The sequence below is a fragment of the Aristolochia californica genome, unplaced genomic scaffold (assembly GCF_029961685.1).
Source record: "Aristolochia californica isolate CCGP_79_NKW_82.1479 unplaced genomic scaffold, dmAriCali1.0.hap1 SCAF_10, whole genome shotgun sequence".
Taxonomy (NCBI): domain Eukaryota; kingdom Viridiplantae; phylum Streptophyta; class Magnoliopsida; order Piperales; family Aristolochiaceae; genus Aristolochia; species Aristolochia californica.
Window position 1 is genome coordinate 34,954,862 of NW_027181771.1, and position 7,691 is coordinate 34,962,552.

At 41.6% G+C, this 7,691-nt stretch overlaps 1 pseudogene; it reads right to left on the reverse strand.

Annotated features, from left to right (window-relative positions):
* Positions 1 to 3,760: 3,760 nt before the first annotated feature.
* On the reverse strand, positions 3,761 to 7,182 carry LOC137943194 (G-type lectin S-receptor-like serine/threonine-protein kinase At1g11330; annotated as a pseudogene).
* Between the last annotated feature and the right edge of the window lie 509 nt (positions 7,183 to 7,691).

The following is a 7,691-nucleotide window of genomic DNA, read 5'->3' on the forward strand; positions in this document are numbered from 1 at the left end:
GTGTTGAAATTTTCATCGGTGAGAAGCTGAGTAACAAGAACATTTCCCGGACTATCTCCATGATGAAAGTAATATGGATTCGAAGAATCCATTGGACGAACGGAACTCGAGATCTCGTCTAGCTTTGATACCATGACAAAATGTGCTCTGGAATTTGTATGAAAAACAGAGGAAACATACACCTCTTTTTGTTATATCAAAAATAGAGTACATAAGTTACTATTACTGTTGGGAAAACAGAGTACCATCGCAGAAGGTACTGTAAGTGTTTATATACAGAAACATAAAATAAGTAAGTCGGCTAACTTAAAACTATACAACTCAGCAACTCAGTATTACAACTCAACAACTCAGCATGACACTTTACAACGAAGCATGAATACAGCAACCGAAGACTCCTAATATATAGGAAGAAGATCTCGTCTTTCCTCATGCTTCAAACAATCTAAACTTGTTGTCGTTGAATGATCTGATAGCTCCGTCCCCTCTGGGTGGTTTTCTATAGCCATTTTCCTTTGCTTCATCGTATTGCACAGATTTTGAAGAACACAGATGACAAAATTGCTGATAAAAGATGACATCTCGCAATTAAAAAACACTACAATATCTCATCTTTACCTCAACATCTTCCTAGCCATCTCCATATCAGGAACAAGAAAACACAAACGATTATCGTTCCCAGAACTACCACTTACCTTCACCGGCTTCTTTTCACCTGGCATAATTTTAATTAATTGATAGTGAGTTGCACAACTTACTTATTAATCAATTTGACGTTATAAAAACCAATCCAACAAGGAGACCGACTCCTTTGGAGATGGCTCAACTGGGTTTGGTCAAATGTATTCTTAATAGCGTAAAATCTATCTAATTCTAATCTCTTTATGAAGTTATTCGAACATTACGAATAATCAAATCTTCAAACCAAGTAGAAGAGCCATTGTCATTTATGCTTATATGAAACCACATTTGTTTAACTACACCTGTTTTAACTTTTAAGAGATTAAAACAACTAAATTTGATTGCTTATTAAAAATAAGTTACAGGGGAAATATTTTTTGTCTTTTTTTTTTCTAAAAAGTTAGTTGAGCAAAGAAATTGACATGAAAAGAGTGCACCTGACCTAGCTCTGAAGTCGGAAGATGGAGATAGAGATCAACTCCATCAGATGGGAATCTTTGAAGATCTATCAATTCTCCTCTCCAAAACATGCAACCGATCCCAGCATCGAACGCATAAGCCGAACAGGAACAGTTCCTCAAGCACACTCCACCGCATTTCTTTCTTCTTCATCAAAACTCAACGAAGCAATGGAGTCTGGCGATTTCATGTTCTGAAACTTCAGAAACCCGTCTTCCTTCTTCCTTGCAGCGCTGCTTCCATTTGATTTGCAATTCAATGGATTTCTCCTCACACACCCACCCGACCAATTTCCCTTGTTCCGTTCCTCCTAGAATCTGGGTTCAAAACCCCTTATGCATGTGCACAATGGTGATGGCAACGGATTGCAGGCACCAAAAGGTTCACACTTGCCATAAATGTTGCATTCATTCCCCAGAGTTGTCCAAGAAGTAAACCATTTTGATAGGCCGAGAAGATCGGGACGATTTCCCCTGGTCCATTGATGGGTTAGGTACTTGGCTTTCCGCAACTTAAACGGCTAGTTTTTTCGGGTTGTATCTGACTAAGAACTCTCAAATTAAGCGAGTTTGGGCGAGAGTAGTCATAGGATGGGTGACCTCCAAGGAAGTTGCTAGGTGTTTGATATGGTATCAGAGTTGGACACAACGTTCCACGTTCGAATCCCGGCGGAATCGGTAGGGAACGGGAACGGTGGGTGTTAGAGCTAGGTGGTTCCGGTCCACCTGGGTTAGGTTCCGTCCACCCTGGACCACCTAGGTTAGGTATTTGGTTTTCCACACTTAACAGACCGGTCTTTTGGGTGTATTGGCTAGCCGTTGTCATGGTATCAGAATTGGGCACGCCAATCCCGTGAGAGGCGGTAGTTTTTCGCACCTAACAGATCGATATGTTGGGTTTATTGGTTGGCCGCTGTCAAATTCAATATGAACCGAGTTTGGTTGAACTCAAAATCGCTAAAAACATCAAATATAAGGTCAACTGATCCTCCTTCAATGCAGAGACTAAATCCGTCGAGGTAAACTGAACCCATCTGAGGTACCCCTAGAAATACTCGACCGTTCCATGGTCCATTGCGCCAATATGGCTTAGAGTTTCTCGAGAGATAAACTTGAGGCGGTTTCACGGGAGACAGCCCAACAGAAAATTTTCCCACTGAAGGATCGGATGTGTCTTTCTATGATTGCAGAAAACGTGATTGATTTGTATTTGACTTGATTCCAAGCTTCATCGTTGGCAGGAAGGCATGACATAGATGATCAAAGCATTGCCATACCGTTTCTTCGTATTCACATCCAGCAGCACAAGAGTCCCTGTATCCAAGAGTCTGGCGCTTGAGATCCTTACGGCAGTTGAAGCAGCAGTCGACCAAAGGAGATTCTCTCTTCCGTCGGTGATGACAAGGCTTCCGTTCTGATTAATGGAGATGACCCCGTAAGAATCTGTACGAGGGTTTTCTCTGGTAGCAACCCACCCAAAGAGGGTTCATAACCGTACCATATCCCAACGTTCCTATTACTAGAACGACCGGGACTAAAGAACCCCAGCACAAACTTTCCTCCTCCCGAGGCGATGGATTCGCCATCTTTGAGCGCTCTGTTCGGAGTAATTGTCTCTGGTCTTGCAGGGTGAAAGGCAAAATACAGATAAGAGGAAACAAAAAATAAGAGATTTCATACCGACTCGTTTTGCTCATTCTGACGCCATCGCATCTCACAAACTTTGGTTGCTTTGTCCGAAAGAAGTGAAAGAGTTAAAGAGTATGAATACTATTGTGCAGGTCTTCTACTTTTCATATCTAAATCGACGTCAATATTTATCTTCCGTCTGCAAGTCTAATACGGGGTAGCTGAAAATTATTTGAAGTAATAGGATGAAAGGAAATGACTATCCGATAGCAGTACTTTTGTACTCTGCCACCATTTTTTCAATTTGGTGCCAAGTTTTAATTGTACGAAGTGACGTTGGCCCCTTCTTGTGCTGAGCTGATTAGAAGGGACGGAGACGAACAACAGATTCTTCTTTTCTAAATAATGAAACTTGCTCTGCTTGGAGCATAACACCCGATTTTCCATCTCAGTTAATTATTATTAGCCAAACCCAAACAGGTGTCAAAGCACCGTGTCCTGTGCAAGTAAACTCCAGATACCAGACCAGCTCTGTGTTTGAGAAATTTCCTCTGAGATTAGTTCATTTGGAACGAAGAGAACCGCTTTGATTCTGCAGTTTGGAGTTCCGGCATAGTCAAAGATTCAAACAACATAAATCACACGATTTAAAGCAAAGCAATGGTCCGGAAGCTCCAACAATGGCATCATGTAGTCGGTAAACCAGATTGGATTCATGTTTAATCCGTTAGATTCAGATTTTGACCTGTTGGCACTTAGATTCAAAGGGTTAATTTTAAGCAATTAAATCAAGAACGATAACGGAATGGCCTTTTTTGTTAACTCTATATACTTGATGGAGCTGAATGGAGTTAGATGTAGCCAAACCCCAACGTTCTCATCTTGTTCAATCATTATCAATGCTCTACATTGATTCACTTCACTTCACTTGTCTTCTGCCACACTCGAAGAGCATAAAAAATTTCAGACGAATACGATTAATATGATCCCTTTCTATCTAACGGCCTTCTAACATTGTTATAGTGACATTGTTTACAGATGCTCTCTCTTCAGTGGAAGTGGATCCCCTCGAAATTGTTACCGTGAACGCTGGCTGTTTTGGAGTTGGAGGAGTCGCAGTATCAGTACCCAGAAATAATGTTATAGCAGAAATCGTAGGCCTGTCCGCTGCATATTCCTGCACGCACAGGAGTCCGACATGGATGCATCTCAAGACTTCTGCTTCAGAATATGTTGAACCCAGTTTCGGGTCGATCAGCGTCAGTGCTAGCCCGTCGTTCCAGAGCTTCCAGGCCTGAAAATGTCAATATATTAACCTTCATATAAACAAGGTGGAATTTTTTAGCTTGAAAACGATGAGAAACGGCTAGTTACATGGCTCAGAAGGTTCAAAGAGGATTCCTGGTTAAAGAAACCGGTGTTCTTCTTGCCGCTCACGATCTCTAGAAGCAATACCCCGAAACTGAAGACATCAGATTTCTCTGAGAATCGGCCTTCCATGGCGTACTCCGGAGACATATAGCCACTGCACTGGTTGAAATCAATGGGAGCTGAAATAATGGATTTAACACGATATTGTATTGGAAGTAAACTAGTCAGTACTCACTAGGTTCCGACGACTCTCCTAGTCTCTGCTTGAATCTGATTTCCTCCAAATATTCTTGCCAAGCCGAAGTCTGAAATTTTGGGGTTTAATTCTCTGTCCAGCAATATGTTACTGGCTTTCAGATCTCGGTGAATAATTTTCAATCTAGAATCTCTGTGGAGATAAAGAAGCCCGCGGGCGATCCCTTCAATAATGTGGAACCGTTGAGCCCAATCTAGTTTTTGTTCATCCGAATCTGGAAATACAAATCCTCTGTATCAGACCGATGAAAAAAATAGAACTTCTCAAAGAGAAGGAAAGGAAAAACCAAGATCTTGAAGCATTTCGTTACCAAATATAAATGAGTCCAAACTTTTATTGGGCATGTATTCGTAAAGCAACATCTTTTCTTCTCCCTCGATACAGTAACCCAAAAGACGGACTAGATTCTTGTGCTGAACTCTGGAAATCACCAAAACCTCATTTCTGAACTCCTGCAAGCCTTGCCCAGAGCTTTTCGAAAGCCTCTTAACCGCTACCTCCTGTCCACCCGGGAAAATCCCCTGAAGATGACCAATTTAATTAGCAGAATTTTTATCGAACTTGTTACTCATTAATTCTGCCATGGCAATGTAGTTGAAGAAACTGGTACCTTGTAAACAGGACCAAAACCACCTCCTCCGAGCTTATTTGCAAGGGAGAAGTTGTCTGTTGCAAAGGCAACCACTTTAAAATCGAATATGGGAAGCTCTCGTCCTTCCTCACTATTCAAACCGTCTGAACTTGTTTCCGTTGACTGATATGGTAGCTCCGTGCCCACAGGTATTAGCCTTTTCACACCTTCATCGGTTTGCCCTGAACCTGAAGCTTAAAGATGAGAAAATTGCTGATAAAGGATGACATCTGGCAATAAAGAAACTACAATATCTCATCCTTACCTCTTCGTTTTCCAATCCACCTCCACATTAGGAACAAGAAAACACAAATGATACTCGTTCCCAGAACGACCACCGTAATTATCACCTTCACCGGTTTCTTTTCACCTGGCACAATTTTAATTAATTCACAGTGAATAGCACAACCAACTTATAAGCAAATTTGATGTTGTAAAAACCAATCTAGCAAGGTTAGATCAATCCATTCAGCTGTTGATCCAACAAATTGGGTTTGATTAACCAGGTTTTGAAATGATTCAGACTCTTACAAATTGACCGAAAAAAGGGAATGAATCCGAATGAACACGGATTGCTTCTAACAAGTTCAGTTAAAGGTATTCTTAAGAGCACAAAATCTATCTAATTCTAATATTTATGAAACTATTCGAACACTAAAAGAATAATAAATCTTCAAACCAAGCAGAAGAGTCACTATCACTATCATTTATGCTCATATGAAACCACATTTGTACAAATGTACCTGTTCTAATTAAAAATAACTTGCAAATGCAAAAATTCCTGCCATTTTTGTTTCAAAAAAGAATGGTAGATGAAAGAAAAGGACATGAAAAAAGTGGAACTGACCTAACTCTGAAGCTGGAAGACGGAGATAGAGATCAACTCCAGCGACAGGGAATATTTGAAGATCTATCAAATCTCCGCTCCAAAACATGCAACCGATCCCGGCATCGAACGCATAAGCCGAACAGGAACAGTCCCTCAAGCACTCACCCTCGCATTCCCCTTCATAATCGAAACTCAATGAAGCAATGGTGTCAGGCGGTTTCATGTTCTGCAACTTCAGAAACCCGTCTTCCTTCTTCCCCGCAGCGCTGCTTCCATTTGTTTCACAACTCAATGGATTTCTCCTCAAACACCCACCCGACCAATTTCCCTTGTTCCATTCCTCCCAGAATCTGGGTTCGAAACCCCTTTTGCATGTACACAATGGTGATGACAACGGATTGCAGACACCATTAGGTCCACACTTACCATAAAATTCGCATTCATTCGCCGGAACGCTCCAGGAAGTTAACCATATTTTACTCTCGTCACGCCAATCCAGTTGCTCAATAATTCCTGTCGAATTCAAAATGAATAGAGTTGTGTTGGACTCGGAATCGTTAAAAACATCATATATAAGGTTAACAGATCCTCCTTCACTGGTAATAGTGAACCCGTTGAGGTAATTTGAACTCATCCCAGGTATCCCAAGAAATAGTCGACTGTTCCATGGTCCACTGCGCCAATATGGCTCTGAGTTGTTCCATAGTAAAATTTGATACGGCTTGAGGGAAGAAATTGAAAGAGAAAATTCTCCCGCCGAAGGATCGGAAGCGTCTTTCCAGGAGTGCAGTATTTGTGATTGATTTGTATTTTCAGTGATTCCGACCTTCATCTTTGGCAGGATCACATTAGTTGGATGATCAAAGCTTTCCCATAACGTTTCTCCAGTATTCACATCGAGCAGCACAAGATTACCCGTATCCAAGAGTCTGGCGCTGGAGTTCCTTACGGCAGTTGAAGCAGCAGTTGACCAAAGGGGATTATTGTTTCCATCGGTGACGACAAGGCTTCCGTTCCCATTAATGGAGATGGCCCCCGAAGAATCTGTAAGTGGGGTTTCTCCGTTGGCTACTCAGACAACGGGAACAGGCTCCTCTGAGTCACTTGTGTACCGTATCCCAACATAGCGATTACTGGAACGACCGGGACTAAAGAAGCCCAGCACAAACTTTCCACCTCCTGAGGCGATGGTTTCGCCGTCTCTGAGCCCTCTGTTGGGAGTAATTGCGTCTCTGGCCTTGCAGGGTGAGAGGCAGAATACAGAGAAGAGGCAATAAGCAATAAGAGCTCTCATACAGACTCCTCCTCCTCTGATGCGCGTTGCCATCGCAGATTGCACATCTCACAGAAGCTTCTGTTGGCTTGTCCCGGAGAAGGGAGAGAAGATCAGAGTTTACAGGCCTCGGCGCGTCTGTGGATTTCTGTTCTGGGCAGAGTCGATCTCTTATCGCATACTGCAGCCATGACTTGAGCTCCTTTCCATTCCGATATCCATCAGCTGAATATGATCAATTATTTGAGTCGACGATAACCTTTTCTTTCTTTGACAAAAAATTGTTATCAGAGTCGACGATCAAGTGTCGCTTACATCTCAAAGTCAAATACATCGGCTTTGACCTGAAAAAAACAATCAATTAAGAGGAAGAAAGGAATTGCCAAGGAAATGCCAATTTGTGGACTTTTCCCTGGTTCCCCTGGTTCTCTACCCACGGTAGACCTATCCATTCAATTTCTTAATATTAGAACTAGTGAGAAATAACATTTTATAGTTATATTTTTTTCATGAGAATTTTAGTATATTATCTAATTTTAAAAAAATAACAAAAATAACCAACT